Here is a 14,856-nt window from a genome sequence, read left to right on the forward strand (position 1 = left end):
GACATTTCACTTATAGCTGTCTGGAGTGAGATTGAGAACTCTTTGCTGCCTGGAGCTAATATGCATGGGGTAAAATGTTTGGAATTTAAAAAGACATTACAATCCATGCATTGAGCAAAGGTTGCTTAAGTGAATGATTGGGAAATTCTGTCATCGTATGCCATAATTTATGCATCTCTTCATGCTTTAGCACCTTTCTTATGAGAGAAAGGGGTCACAATTATCTGTTTCAGACTCCAAATTTATTGATCTTCTACTGAAGGAGAAGGCAATTTTCTGCCTTTTCCTTTACTGTCCAAAGAAATGAGCAGGGCTTGTTTTCTGATGAACAGGTGCTCATGCACAAATCCTTTGTTGGCCTGGGTAGAGCTCACTAGGGGAGAGACCTGAATTCAGCTCCCTTCAGGCTAGGACTCCAACCACATTCCTCTCATCTAAATAAGGGAATTGGATCTGTCTGAGAGGACTTGGGTACACTACAAATTTCTGCTAACCTTTTCCTAGCTTAATATTCAAAGTTTTTCTTTTCATCTTTGATAAAGCAAAACCATGTCCTTGGACTACTGGTGTGAGTGATTTCTTATGAGATTCCAGTACCATCAGTGAAAAGATGAAAACAATGAGTGCTAGTACCTGACAGCCAACAGTGGTTTTCCAGGACACAGTCATAACTGTAAGGAGAAAACATGGAGAGTCCATGGAAAGTCCAGGCATTAAAATAATTCACAATAGAGCTTATACTTCTCTGTAAGGAATTTAGGTCCAAGCACTGTCTGTTACTCCTACAATGGTTTGCTTCCTGAAGTAACCATGATTTCATTCAGAGAGCCAAACTGCCTTGTAGAGTTACTTAGTTATCTCAGAGAGACAGTTATGGCTCAAAAATCTTGTCTGAAAGGAATCTGCATTACGTTTTTTTCATATATGATATTTCACAGAAGGACATACTAAGCTCATGCATTTAAAAAAAAAAGCCAACTTTTTGCACAGATAAGTATGAAGCAATAAGAATGATGCTTTGAATTTAAAAGAAGAAAACCAAGCCTCTTACTTACGAGGTGGTGTATTTACAGATGAAAATAAATCGTAACAGGAAAACTTTCAGCAGTCTTAACATGCCTGCTACTTGTGTTGCATTTCCACTCTTCTTGACAACTCATGGTAATTGGTGCTTTGGCTTGAGATAATTATTAATAAATACTGCTGAGTGTTGTGAGGTGCTGCTTTACCTGCTGCTTTGAGACAAGCATCAAAACCTTTGTGAATAGGTTTAGACACTTTGTTGTTTGTATTCAAAAGAATATCATGGCTGAGGAATTCTGAGTTAACAAATTTAATTGTGCACCATATGATGCTGAATTAGCTTACCCAGCACCTGAAGACACATTGTATTAATATTCTTTCTGTGGAGATGAAAATAGCATTCAGTTGGTTTCATTACCAGGTTTGTGAATGCTCTACCTGTTTTTAAGAGGCACTTCTTCAGCCTGACATCTTAGAGACTCAAAGCTTCTTTTAATATGTAATCCAGAGTTTGAAACTTATTTGAATGAGGTATAGATTTGGTATTGATCTCTATATGATTATTAATTGGGCAATTATTGCCATGTGTTCTTAATCAGCCTTTCACTCTATGTATGAAATAATTGTGTGAGCAGAAAGTTCACCTTTGATAACCAAGCAGTAATAAAACCGATTACTTGACATTGTGCTTAAAAAAAAAAATCAGGTCCAGTTTTAAATTGTATAGTTCATGTTGCCTTTCTCCTCATTTGCTTAATACTGAAGTACAACAAAAATGGTGGGAAAAAAGGCTTCTAAATAGAAGTATTAGTACTTTGAATTGTACGTCTCTTAATCCTAACATTTTTACAGGTTTCTGGCTGTGTTATGAGAAACACAGAAACCCAAATATAATAAGCATCAAACACAGTAATGGCAAAATTGCCATATATCTTATTTTTGGGAAACAGTGTAGTTTGTGAAATTCTGGATCTTTTCCAGAAGTTATATTTCTTTCCCAAGCCTTTCCTTCTCCCCTTTTCAGTTGTGGTCCTAGGCATTTCTTGAAAGCTGCCTCTCTTGACCTAGGTGTATCTGCAGCTGACAGGCTGTTCAATTCCTCTAAGCATCTGCTATAAATTCATTTGCCATCTTCCATTTAATCTCCTCTTCCTGACTGTGGACTTGCCCTTGAGTGAGTCTGAGACCTCATAACTTAGGGTCTATGAGCTCTATTCACCTGGAGTGTGTGGGGAGAGGAATGGAAGTTTAATAATTAATTTCCTGTTGGGGGAACTCGGTTACTGTATTATGGAGTTTGTCCTCTCTCATATCTTCCTGCAGTAAGGTCGCAAATTACCTTTTGCCCTCATTTGAGATTTTTGGTCCAGTGTTAACAGAAAAATAATTCAGAGAGCTTGTCTATTTTCATTCTGGTTTAATTGTTACTGCCTGAATTATGGAGAAAAGAGAAGGGCACTTTTTAGCGAAAAAAACCCCACTAAATGTGCTACTATTTGAAGATACTGTACTTAAATAAGCCCCATTTGTAACTGAAATTAATTTTACATTTTATTTTGGACAAAGATAATGAGAGAAAGATAAATAGTCATAATAATTTCTGAATAGATACAATTGTACTTAGAAGGCTATTTTCAACAGATTGGAATCAGAATAGCTCTATTGCAATCCATAAAACTGCATCCCTTTGGTTGATGAAAACCTCTCTTGTGATATCTGTGGTATTCTTAATACTGTCTTGCTATCTTTTTCCCTTCCAACTTTCTTGACCTGTTTTAATTCCAAAGTGAAGGATCAAGAGTGTTTTGAGGTGAGCAGGTAAGATTAAAGTGGCAAAGCAATGGATGTTTTTACTAATCAACAAGTTGATTAAGTCTCAGGAAAGGCAAACAGATTTGACTAGTAATATTCCAGAAGACATTGAAACACTATGCCTAAAAGTCAGCAGATGAAGGCAATAGTTATTTTACTTGTAGAGATGACATTGCTGAAAAAGGTTGGGGTTGCAGTGACAGTAGATGTGTTCCTAAAATGGATTTTCTGAATCAGAGCTTTCTGCATGAACAATTACCAGAGAGGAAGCAGAGACTTTTCTGGTAGGTTTCCTATGATCTAGCCCAGTGGGATCAAGGCAAAATAGTGATGAGATTACAAAAATTGAAAAAGATCTCACTGAATGTTTGACTCTCACTGAATGTTTGCAATCTTTCAGTTTCAGCTGGCTGGCTCCCTTCTGGTTCTGAGATTCAGTGGAAGGACAATCAACACAGGACACAAAAGTTATAGAAAATATTTCTCTAGTTAGGTGTAATGTATTTTCAGGAGCATAAGTTTTGTCTAGTAGTGCATCTGTTTCTGTAAACAGCCTGTAGAGTGAAGTATTAGGGTTTAGAAGCAGTCATTGCTTGATGAAGGAATACAATTTATTTCTTGTCAGAAACACTAAAGGGTCTGCCATGTCTTAATTTATATTATTCAAACCTTGAAATTGATTAAATCAGTAGGTACACAACAGTAAAAGATAAAGGAAACATTAGTTTTCTTATGGTTATTTCATGTGTTGCGTCTGAACCCGTATAAGATCTAATGTTCAAACAGTCCAATATCTCTTTAAATGCCACAAGTACTTTTTCTCCATTATTTTAAATATATTTATGTAAACATCAGTTAAGCTCCCTTCTGCCTCAATTAAATGTGTTTAACAAGTAATCAATCTGAATTAACAGCAGGAGATGTCATGCCATTCATATATTGATGACAGATGTGTTCAGATAATTCTGTGCATGTATCTGGCAGTGAATGGAATCTGCTGTGATTCACCTGTTTCCTGGGGGAAGACTTGGGGCACACATCATCTTAATTAAGCCTATTTGCTTTAGGCTTCTGACACTTAGGATGAAGTTAAATAATAGCTCATTAGTTTCTGTGTATCAAATACTTGTCCTAATGGAGCTTTTACATCTCATCTGTGAAGACGGGCCTTTGAAAGGAAGATCTTGAAAGATTTTTCTGCTAATCCCTTTAGGGAAAGAGTGCGAAATATTTTAACAAATGAATAGTAAATAAATAATTTGATTCCTAAAACTCGAACCCCACAAATCAGCTGCTTGGAAGTATTCAATCTTCATTTAATATACACAGGAGTAAATATAACAGGGAATAGCTATGTATGAGAATGTTTACTTGTTATGGATTTTATGTCAGCCTTTATTTTAGTTTTTATTTAGTCTAGATTTTTAGCCAATTAGAATGTTTGCTCTTACAGTTCCCCCCTTGACTTCATTGTAATCACTGTTATGTGTTTCTCTAAAATTTGGCACTGCCCATTTGCTTAATATGAAGGAGTAGCTGGGCTAGCAAATAGTATGCTTTATTTACATGGGAGATTTGAATCCCCAAAGAGTGAAGCCTTGAAAAGGACTAGCTCTAGTTCTAGATTTAAGTGTGGGCTGATTCTGCTGCGACTGAATGGGTTTTAGAACTTGAAAGCAAATCTGAAACTAAATGAGTGTTTTCTGTCCTTCACCCTCTTGTAAATATCACACACTAGGGCAGCATTTGCTCATTGTCTGGTTTGATGTCACAAATGTGTATATTGTAAAAACCTCACCAGTGGACAGTTCACTCAACCTCCTGGGAAAAGTGGAAAGAGATTTCCTTATATTACTTGGGACTTGTATATTTATGGCTTATAATCTAGATGCCATCTGATGAGACACTGGTGAGACAAAATAAGGAAAGATCTGACTGATGGTGCTGTTTGTAATTAAAGAATTCACTACTTAAATATTTTATTCTTTTCCAGCAAGATGAATTACAGAAGTTAGATACATTTCTTTAGAATGTACTTCTCAACTTCATATAGAGGGCAGTTAGGAAAACTCTTGTAGCTTTTGGGGAGCTGCAAGGACAAACATTATTTGTCAGATGGCTCTGCGTGTAAAATCAAGGAGCTCTTATCCTTTTGTCATTAAGGAGTTTTGTCTTGTGATTACAGGTGTATTTACTGTATTTTTTGGTGGTAATGTGCATGCAGATGGGAACACCAGCCCACATCTTACCTGTAGAAGGTAGGAATTCATTTTTACAACAGCTGCTGGGCCAGCTGTGTTAGCGTGGGGCATTTTCTTGCAGTGTGGTTGTGTAATTATGCCAGAAACACTCTTAATATGACTTAAGAGTACAGATACTCTAATATATTCAGCTCCTGTTGTAGAAGATATTTTATATTTGATATAAAATATAAAATTTGATGGTCAATGTTTCAAGCACCTTCAAGTCGAATTCTTGAGTCTTATGTGAAGAGCAGATAGTATCAATGTGCTGATATTAGCATGAACCATCTGGAAGGAGCAGCTGAACTGAACTCTTCTCTGCTAATTGTTTTTTCCCATATGAAGTGAATTTGCTAAAATGAATAAATGAAAAGACAAAGCACTGCTTTGGGCAGGTGGCCCATGCAGTAGTACAGTTTTATACTATTGAAATTATTAAACCAGTAAACTAGTAAATTAGTTGTGGATATCATCCTTCTTTAAAGCAGACATGAATCCACACACATAATTGTGGATGATAATTCATCAAATTGAGCTGCTTTTAAATAGAAATGGTTCTGTGCAGTTTGTGATGAACAGGGTTATTTTGTTGATATTAATATGCTGATATCAGACATAGTTGTTATGAGTAGTTCAGCTTAATTAAAATACAGTTATATATTGTATAATTTTATGTTATTATATTTTTTCCTAATTCGAAACTAAAAAGTTTTGAACTGATTCAAAATGAAAATTGAATTAAATAACTTTGGACCTGTTTTATTCCTTAGCTTTTACTCAAGTTAACAAGCCTTAACTCTAGAGGATCTGCTTGCTTTCATAAAAAAGAAAAAAGCTAAGAGAATCCCAAAACACCTTTGTGTTTTTCCTTCTTGAGGAAAAGCAGGGTTTTAAAAGAAAATCCCTTCTTTCCATATGTTTGATTCAGTCTTGGAAAATACATTCTAATCCTTCATTCTGACAAGAGGGATAACATTATGTTCTTAAGATGACATCATGCTCTTTTTAAATAGCAAAAATAGTGAAAATTTTGGAATATAGTTGTGCTGGGCCAATACATTTTTTTTGCCAGTCTTGACAAGGTGGTGCTCTCAGCTGAATCTAACTAAGTTACAAAAAAAAAAAAAAAACAAACAATGGAATTGGACTAATATATAACTCCAAAATAAGGTGTTCCATTGACTGTGTGAGTAGAAATTGTCCTTTTTGTGCAGTGGTTAATTTTGAAGTGGTCATTGATCTCCTTGAGGGAAGAGATGCCTGCTCTTTCCATTGGTGGAAAATTTCAGTTTGTAGGAAAGGTTATTCCAGTTTGCCATAAGCAAATGTTTGAATAGTTCTTCCTAAGAGAGGCAGCTATTTAATGTCTTATTGCCAGGAATAAATAAATCCTGTAAAATTTGAATCAGCTCCGAACACTAGTGGAACTCGCTTAGGTTTCCATTTCAGTTTTGTTAAAAGATGCATATTAGCCACACAATCCAAACCTCAAATTGTATTCCAAACTGTCTCAAAATTAAAGGGGATTCTCATGAAACTAAAATTTTACTAGAATGCTTTTTGGTATTGAAATACAGAATTGAGTTTAATGTGCTTAAGTCCTGGGCTGATAGTGTTTGGGTTTTGCTTGCTTTTTTTTTTTTTTTTTTTTTTTTAAGATTAAATTTCTATTTCCTTCCTACTTCCCCATCACATTTGTAAGTGTAAGTCCCTGTATTTTCTGCTGGTGTTTTAGTAGCTCTGCTCTGCTTGTGGTACTAATCCTGTCTCACAGGCTTGCAAGTCAAGTCTTGCTATGTTCATCACACTGAATTTCCTTTCTCAGCATCAGTTAAATTTAATCTCTCCCCTGAGCAAAGATGGAAATTGAACTTGCCTCCAGCCCACTTCAGCTTGGCAAATTCTGGTATGACAGGAGTGAGAAAATGAAAATGGTTGCAAAACCCACTGCACATAATCCCTTAATCCAATATTGAGGATTCTTGGTTTGTCTGTACAAATATCAAATTCTGTCACAGAACATAAAAGAAGCATTAAAAGAGATATGAACACTATTCTTTCTGAGGAAAGTATTTGGAAGGAAAATGTTTTTCTTCCACAAAAATCAGATGTGGGTGGCCAGATGTTATTTATTTGTGCTATTATGATGTGAGAATGTATTTGATTCTGTCCTAGTCTTCCTTTCTTTGGTCCACAGCTGTCTTCTGGTTAGATAATATCTGCCTTCTAACATTTTCAATTGGTTTGAGTTTGAATGAATGTGATTATTTTCTGTCCTTAGCTGTGTTGGTTATAGTCTCTCAGCATAATTGAGACCTAATTCTGCTGGGGAGGAGAGAAGAGGCTTTGGCTATGTCTTCCATGGGTGTTTGGGGTGTAAGCTGAAGTCTAAGCTTGTCCTGAAGCCTCTGCACTTGAATGCACTAAACTTCTGGTTTGCTTTTAATATGTCAGGCCCCATCTGTCCCTACGAATCTCAGCAATGAGTTTAATATGTCTCCCTTATAGTCAGCTCTGGCATGGCTAAGAACTGATTCTGATCCTAAATTGGTGTAGAATAAAAGAACACTGACAGAAGATCAGTATAGAAGAAAGCACCTGCTCCCTATAATTAAAAAAAAAAAAAAAAAAAATATATATATAATATATCTTTTTTTCTTTCATACTTTTCCCTGTGAGACTTCATGGAGGACTTCAGTGGCAGGAGAAAGCACAGTTACTGGTTGGGCTGTGTACAAAAATTTTGAACTGCTTTGCTCAGTTCTCTGCACATGTGAGACACTGACCTGAAAGTCACACTGAGAAATGGCACTAGCAGCATCAGGTGGTTGCTGTGATTTTTTTACACCTATAGCTTAAGTTTTCTGTGCACACTCTAGTTCTGAGCCTTTTTTTTACATATGTTATTTTTAATAGTATGGATCCTGACTTTGTTTTTTAACACAGTGGATTTCTTAGAATGCCAGCTGAAGGAAACCAATTCTTAAATTTTCCTGATATTCACTAATGCAGTCTTTTAGGCCCTTAATTATCTTGATTGATTGTTGTATGATTTAAAAATTTTTGCTAAATTAAACCTCTTGATTTTTTTCCAATGCCAACATTTTTGCTTGTGTGCATTCTATTGTCTCCTTAATTTAGAGAAATTGATGTAATAGATCCTTCCAAGTTCAAATTTGCCCTGAATTACATAAGCAGTTTTTTAGTGGTGGTGGATCATGGTGACTGTTTAGTCAAACAGGGACTCATAAGCTCGTCCTTCTGGCTTCTCCCCTTGAATATGAGATACATATGGTTGTGTATCTCTGTTGTAAATGCAGGGTAGGGCTGCAATTCTGATAGCACAGAGCAGCACTGAACTTTAACTGATAGGTTGCAACTAATAAATATATAATTTATAGTCAAAGGATTGATTAGTATTTCCAGGAAGGACGTTAAGACCATCCTGAGTTTTCTCCTAGGAGTGACAGGTAGCTTTCCAAGACTTTTATGGAAAGCTTTACATCTATAAACTTTAGATGTGTGTACAGTTTTGCCTCTGGGACTAGATGTATGAAAACTAGAGTTTAGATCTGCCAGATCTCTGGTCTTAATCTAACATAATACTCTGTCCATGGTGTTATTTGCCTGGAGATACAATCTCACCCCATGTGCCCTTCAAGCTGTCCAAAACAATATCCTTCCATGAGTGTGGCTCTGAGCCTGAGCTAACAGCCCACATTCAGGAGTACACAGGCTGTGGTTGAAAGCTGCACCCACACAGCTGCACATAGCACAATTGGCTTAATGTGAGCAGAACTGTCCAGAGAGCACATGGAATGTCAGCTTGGGAGAGAACAGCCAGACATGCCCTCGCTCAAATTTAAGCACGGAAATAACTCCACTGAAGCAGAGCGCTGCAATGAATGGATAATGTGCCACCATGAATGTAGGTTTTGGGTGTTTCACTAGTGTGGTCATAAAGAATGCTAGACCCAATGAGGTCATTCTCCAGTGACTGCCTCATTTTGTTTGTGTAGCTTTTATTTCTTCCTTCCCTTTTGGAAATAAACCAGCCTTTTTGGTGAAACTGTATATTCTTCAAAAGGACATACGAGGTAAAAATGTAATCAAACTTGGTTGCTAGTCTACCTATCCAAATAAAGGCTATGGTAACAATTTCCTATGTTACCAAGAGTCCTGGTCACTCCTTGATTGTTGTTTTTTGTTGTTTCTTGTGTTGAGATAGAAATGCTGTTGGGAAATTTTAGTTGTTAGCCACTATACACTATACATTGTATTTCATTTTTTCCTGCAGAATAGGGAGGATAGGTTACCTCACTGCTTTTGAGTTGCATAAAATGTGTATCTGCAGTTTTTGCTTGGCATAGCATAGCCACTCGGCTGAGGACTTGGAAGCTTGAAGAAAACTAGCCACATAGTGTCTTGGGGAGGAGGAAAGGGAAGGAAAAGATGTCCTAAATGTCCTAATTACTGGCAAATTGGAACCTAGTTTTGACTAGAACTTAGGAATAAAAAACTTCAAAATAACACACCTATCAACCAGTTTCTTCCCTGCCCCACCACCAAAGTACTCTACTATTCTGAAAAAGAATGTATTGTTTCTCAAGAGTAGTCTCCTGAAGAGACTTCATGGGTTTTGGTAGTTTGCAGGCAAAGAAGATAAAAACTGAGTTTTCTCAGAAGAGGAGTAAAATACAAAATAATATTTTTATTATCTGATATTTTTTATCTGCTCTCAGCTTTCAGGCTCTGTACTTGCCAAATCTTGTGTAAAGCTGGCAGGATATTTGATCAAATCTTCAAATTCAGAGATGCATTTTATCAAAAGAACACATACAGACACAACAGTTTTGGTGGTGGTTATTTCTTTTTTTTTTTGGTCTGTAGACTAAAGCTTTTTAAACTTATTAGTACTTTCTTCTCTATATATGTAGCTTAGAAAAAAAAATGTTGCTTTGCTGCTTTCTCAGAGCTGGTTGATTTTGGACTCCACACAAGGTAAAGTGTTACTAAGTCATATTAGTGGTGTTCTCTTGCCTTGGAACGTGGAAGTGTTGCAAGATACAGTTAGTACTGGTGATCACATGTTGCTTTCTCAGCCCTGGTATTGATGAATTAATGTCCCATGGTGGTGTAAAGGAAATAGATCTCAATGAGACCTTCAACTGGAGCTTGTAGCTGTGATGATTCTTTATAATAATAGTGGGCAAGCAGAGAAGTGTAATATAAAAGAGCCTGTGAGAAAGAGTGCCAAGAATTTGGGCTAAGTTGATAAGAAAAATTGTGAAAAACTTCTGCCAAAATGTGATTGGTGCAACAGCTTTTTGTCATTATCCTTGGCTCAGTTTCTGGTTCTTTAAAATGTTGCATGCCATGGAAAGCAAAGAATAAGAGATGTCAGTAGTTGTGCTAAAGTGGTGCTAAACTCAAGTGTTTATTCTCAGCCACAGAGTCTGATTTACTGTTTTCTTTGTTTCTCCAGTGCTGTTGTGTTTGACTCTCAGTGACTTGGGAAGATTACTTTATTGCTGCTTCTTGACTTTCTAAAGATATCGCTGTGGAGTTTGTAGCAAAAGATTGTGAAAATTTAGTAAGCTTTGATCCAGACTAATGGAAAATTACTAATCTTTTCCTTCATGTTGTCTTTGTGAAGTCCCTTGCAGTACAGAGGGAGAGGAGAGCAGAACACTGTTTTCCAGCAGTTAAAATACCATTTGAATTAAGTTATTTGGACTAGGCAGATATTTAACACATTTTGAAAAATCAGTATAATGTATTTTTCTGTGCTCCCTTGGACACGTTAAATGTATGACAGATAAACACTGTCAGCTTGTATTATGCTTTGAAGCATGAACATAAAGCTAATACACGAATTTGGCCTCGATTTTTTTTTTCAATTTAATTTTACTTTGTGCAAGAAATGGGAATTGCATCACCTATTTACCTATTTACAGATTTATCAAGTTTTGAGCTAAATAAAAAAAACCCCAACCTGTATTCCTCAGTAAGATGCCTCCTAAGATGGGGGCATGTCAAAGCAGAGTGCACTTACTCTGCTGCTCAGGTTTTCTTGCATATTTCATTTCCATATTTGAATGACTACCGAACACATCTTGACTTTAATAAATATGCAGAGAAAATTAAGTGTTTAAAAACTAACGGGCTTTTCTCTCACATTTTTAAGTCTCGGTTCAGCTTGATCAACAGCAGTCAGATTATGCCAAATACTTGGGTGGAGCTTGCCATTGGTTGCTGCAGAGTATGTGTTGAATGTTGGGCATAGTGGTATGTTATTGACTGTGGTGTACCAGCAGGAAGCTAATATTGTGTATATTTGGTGTGTTTATTTATATTTGTCCATGGACAAAACAAGGTGGAAGTGTTGTGTTGGTCTTTGTGATTATTTGGCAATGTTAGTACTGAATTACTTTTCAGTTAAGTTTTTGTGGCCTTATATAACCTATTTCTCACTTGGTTAGTGAGGAAGGATGGAATTTTAAATGTTTCTGGATGATCACTTTAGGGGGGGTTGGATAACAGCCAGAAATTGGAGCTGACCATGGTTTGATCTTACTAGAAGGCAAGGTTTATTAGGGTTAATTGCAAGGAGTAAATTTAAAATGCAGGAAGGTCATTACATGTAACTGATTACTGAAGCTCACAGTTTTACACCTGCCTGGAAGAGGGGGAAGCATATTGAGAACTCAGTGTTTCCAGAAAATGTACATGGATGTAATAATTACAAGTAGTAGAAGTCAGTTCTGAACTAAACAAGGAGCTCTCTGAGATGTCCAGATCTGATAGTGGTTTCTGTTTCCCTACTAGAAAGCTCAAAAATCTGGTAAAACTGTGAAATAAGTAATGAGGTTCCACTGGCTGTACTTGGTAGAACTTAATTTTTGCTAGTCTTATAACCTTTCTACTCTGTTTTGATTTCTGATACTTTTAATCTGTAAGCATATTTAATTTTTAATGTTCTCAAGTATATTCTTTGAAAAAATTACTGTGAATATTTTTCATGTGGTAAACTTGCTGTCTTATCAAGATACTATACATTTGATGCTTTTGGGTATAATTATTTTAACATATTAAAACATAGAAATGTTTAAGTTGTTGCTACTTAAATGCACAGATTTTTTTTTTAACTTGAGGTTGAAAAGAGAATGGTCTCTCCATGACTTGCTAGTCTTTTATCGACAGATCCTAAGTCAGCTGCAGAGTTTTCCACACTCTAAATTTGAGATGTAGAGCTCCATTCCTAACTACACTTCCTCTGCTGAGTGTCCTAGATTTCTGTGGTCTGCATATGGCAATGTTTTCCTTGACTTAAGCATGCTGCTAAGGAATCTGGGGGGCTGTTAGCCACAGGCACTCAAAGATCTCAGTCCTGTGTTTGAGGTGGGTAAAAGAACAAATGTCAGTCCCAGCAAGGTTTGGGTAAGCACAGAATTGTGCTTAATTGGTGTCCCAGTAAAGGAGAGACTGGATTCACTGAGCTGTAGCTAATGGTGCAGCAGAAGCCATGAGAATGAACTCCAGGGACGTTTGTTCTGAATCATCTGAGGGTCCTGAAGTCACGTCTGGGGTCCTCTGTGCTGACCTGTGCAGCCACTGCAGTGACCACACTGCACATTTATGTGGTTCTGTAGATTAAAATTGCCGTACAGGGAGAGGGAAAACAGGAAAATGAAGGCCTGGTGTGTTTGTATTGTCAAGGCACTTAACAGCTCTAAAGTAAGCTATTTACATTTAATTTTTCTCTTATTTTTTACCAAAATGCACCCTTGAAGTAGTACATTCAGATGTATGATGATTCTCCATCCCTAGTTCCTTATATCTCAGTAACTTTTTTTAACTGAACAGAGGTAACTTGAGAAGTAAAGACTATAAAAACAGACTAATGGTCTACATGAAAAGGAGCAACAGTATGAATAATGTAAATGAAAAATATTCAATGGGTAATAATATATACAAACTGGTTTCATCTTGGAAGTTGAGTGAGCTTGTATTTTAAAAGTATCACACTTGAAGATGGGAATCTGGAGGTCTTATTTTTAGGGTAGTTCTGTTGTGTTCACTGGAAGAAAAAAAGAGAAAATAATGTATTTTGAATTAATTAGGATAAAATCCTGACTTGAAAGACAGGAAAGAAAGCAAGGAAATGCCTGAATGTGATAAGCTGAGTTACAGCTTTGTGTAAACTGCATTTTGAAAAGGTAGAGAAAGTGAGGAGTATGGGGTTGGTGATGAAAAGCTGTGAGAAGACCAGTTGAATTGGCTTAAATTCAAAACCTTGTGCCTGATGACATAAACTAACATGAAGTAAGCATCTGTGCATGGATGCTACTAGATAACTACGTGAAACAGAATTTCTTGAGTTGTCTCTGAACCAATACAATATTACAATTCCCTGTGACAAGTGCTAAAACGTCTATTCATTAAAAAAGTTATCAAAATTGACACACCACAGTTTATATGGTGCGAACATATGTTAGTTTTAAAATGCTTTAAAATGCTTTAAATGCTTTAAAATGCTTTACTGAAAAAGCTTGCTCTGAAAATTAGGGATTGCATCATTCTTGTTGAGTATAAATAGCAGTAAAGAGTGTTTTAGTGGAACACCTAGCCTCTTTCCTCATTATGAGATTTGTTAGGCTTTGACATCTGAACATCAGTTATGAAGGATTAAGGTGTTATTGGTGTCAAAGTGTCAGAGGACAAGTCTCCATGCAGCATTGTGTCCTGAGGAGCAGAGCTTCTCTGTGGATGAACAGCTGGGGGTGCTGTAGTTCTCCTTTCATACTCATTGGTGCCACATGACATCTTTCTTCCTTGTTTGTGTGCAGACAAGTTCCAGGGCAATACGAATTAATTAGAATTTTCTCTGACTAGCATAGCATAAGAATCACAATTAGCAGTATTTTGGATAATTAGATTCTATGATAGAGAATTCTGGAGACTGCTAGTTAATAGAATCCTGTTAAATCAAAACCTGGGTGCCTAGTTGCTTTGTAGTCTCTTGGGAAATCAAAATGAAAATGTTTTAAAGGTGATTATATTAATGTGCTTCAGCTCAGAAATTATTCAGAAATTATTTTTCCCTGTCTGGGTGGTAATCCACTTGTTGCCTGTCATCAAATAGTTTGGGTTTGATTGTGGAAACACTTGTTGGAGTCACAAATCAGTCAATGGACTGCCTATGTTCTTGGAGTTATGGCTGTGCATAAATAATGGCAGGAGCAGCATCTGGCACTGGGAATTCTTTAATAGAGAACCATTTTGTGATGCTTACATGGTTTCATAGTAAGGCTCTAATTGCTATTTCCTCTGCATTGGAACATGTGTAAGAGTCCAAACTACATGTAATGCCTGTTCTTATTATTATACATAAAAATAATGTGTTCACAAAGATATGAACACTTTTCACTCTCTGATATAATTATTCCCTCCAAGCACTGGTGAAATAGGAGAATGCTTAGATGACAGAGTGCTGAAGAAATGAGGCACTGAAGCTGAGATGCTTTTAAATGTCTTTATTCCATTAATTTGGTTTATCTAAATAATTTTACGAATGTGTTTACAGAGAGCCTCTGACTAAAGAGAGAATTATAACAAGATCTCCTGAGTCTTAAAGGCACACTTTGGTCTTTGGTTGGCTATTTCTCCAAAGAGCTCCAGCAATCTTGCATATGTAACATTTATTTAAAGAGGTTAAATCGATGTATTCTGTTGAATGCTGTCATTTCCCAAACTGCATGTATATGAATTTAGAATT

The sequence above is a fragment of the Vidua macroura genome, chromosome 4 (assembly GCF_024509145.1).
Source record: "Vidua macroura isolate BioBank_ID:100142 chromosome 4, ASM2450914v1, whole genome shotgun sequence".
Lineage (NCBI taxonomy): Eukaryota > Metazoa > Chordata > Aves > Passeriformes > Viduidae > Vidua > Vidua macroura.